This window comes from Gracilinanus agilis, chromosome 2 (assembly GCF_016433145.1).
Source record: "Gracilinanus agilis isolate LMUSP501 chromosome 2, AgileGrace, whole genome shotgun sequence".
In the NCBI taxonomy this organism is placed as follows: Eukaryota; Metazoa; Chordata; class Mammalia; order Didelphimorphia; family Didelphidae; genus Gracilinanus; species Gracilinanus agilis.
This window is the reverse complement of record NC_058131.1, coordinates 448,746,141-448,748,018: the sequence shown is the minus strand read 5'-3', so window position 1 is coordinate 448,748,018 and position 1,878 is coordinate 448,746,141.

Sequence of the window (1,878 nt, the reverse complement as noted above, 5' to 3'; positions counted from 1 at the left end):
GCCAAATTCTAAGAGTAAGAGCAAATATTTGATGCTGAAGGGCTCTTAAGAGATGAAGAGTGCCATTTACTTATCTCTGCTTCTCACTGTGGGCTTAGGATGTTAAATAGATTAAAAGGCTAAGAGAGGTCAGTCACTCAAGGGAAGACTGTTTTCTCTTCTTCTGATTTGTTTCTCTTCAAAAGTTTATTTTCCCCCCCTCCCCCCCCCCAGGATCCTGCTGAAACTTAAGATGCTGAAACCTCTTCTTCATTAAGAGCTTACACTTTCAAGCATAGATGGTGTACAACTTCACGTGAAAGGAGTGAAGAGCAAGGAGGCAAAAAGACTCAAATTTACTAAGAAATAGTGTAATCCAGATCATTACAGTTCTGAATAATTCAAAACGGAGTTTTAAAACAAATTTAAAAACTGAAAGTTGGTGTCATGTAATTCATCTCATCACTTCAAAATGAGGAAACTGTGACTAAGCTAAGCATTATGTCCTAGGTCACATAGTTATCTACCTACCAGAACTTGTCTCCTAGCCAAGCAATGCTTAAAGAATGAATTCCAGTTGCCTCTTTTAACAATGTTGTCTTAAAATGTCTCTTAGGTATCTACTTAAATATTAGATTTATTTTTCACATATTCCTTACAGCTATCTCATTGAGACATGGAGAAAAAAAAGAAAAATGGCATGTCCCTTATACCACAGTGTGGAGGAATTGTCAATGTGGCCCTAAGGGATATTTGTATCCACCCATCACAGAATAACAGAAACCAGATCTGGGAGGGAGAAAAGAGATCAGGTTGTGGGGTTAACTTGGACTCTAATTCTCCTTCATGTTCCACACTTGCCAACTCTTTCTCCAACCTGGGCTTAGAGAGGATAGCCTAGTAATTTCCATTTAACTTCATTTAAAAAGGCATAACTAATAAATCTGTATGGTCAGGGCCTTTGGGGAGATGGCCAGCAGAGTCGATCTTGGTACTAATCCTATTGAACCCTATTCAAAACCATGACAACACAGGACAAGCTCAGATTTATCCCAGTGAGTTAAAGAGCATTGTGAAGAGGTGTCAATCATGCATTATTCTCCAACTGAACAAATGCAAAATCCTAACTGGAACAAATGCTTCCAACAGGTCCAGGGAGTCGAGCTCCATTTCCCCTTTGTCTGAGACCTAGCAGTTGGCCTGTTCTGATTTTCCCCTTTGCCCGACCACCCAGCATGCAAGTATCAGAGAACCCTTGTCACCAGGCACACTTGGAAGAAGGGGTTGGGTGGGGAGGATGGGAAGATTGGTAAAGAGGTGAGGGGGAAGGGGGAAAGGAGGGAAATACAAAAGGGAGAGAGAGAAATCAAGATTACTGTAATTGCTTCTTGGGAATTGAAGGGCCTGATTTGGGGTTTCACCCAGAGCCACAGGCAGCCCTTAGGTGGGTTCAGCTACTGTTCTGCTTCAATTATCTGTCAAGCTTGGGGAGTATCATTCTAATTGTAGTTTCTTTCCACCACCTTGCATTGACAGGACTACTCTTCAGTTCCTCCTTTTCTTCCATAAATCAGTAGACTCAAACAATTTGGATAGGGAAGTACTTTAATAACAATAATTCTGCATATACAACATAAACAAGTGTCATTTTGTTACTGCTTGGCACATATTTGGATAAAGATACTATTAATGTGATGGATGGAAATTTAAATGTAAAAGTAATTACTTGCTGCTGCAGCTAAACGGGCTAGGAAACCAATCCCTCTCCCCTTCCACTAAAGGGTCTATCTGCTTCAACTCTGATGGACAGACTAGGTTCAAACTAGGGAAGCTTCATTTCCAACAAGGTAGTTTAGGACTTTCTTTTCCCTTCCCTTCCCTTCCCTTCCCTTCCCTTCC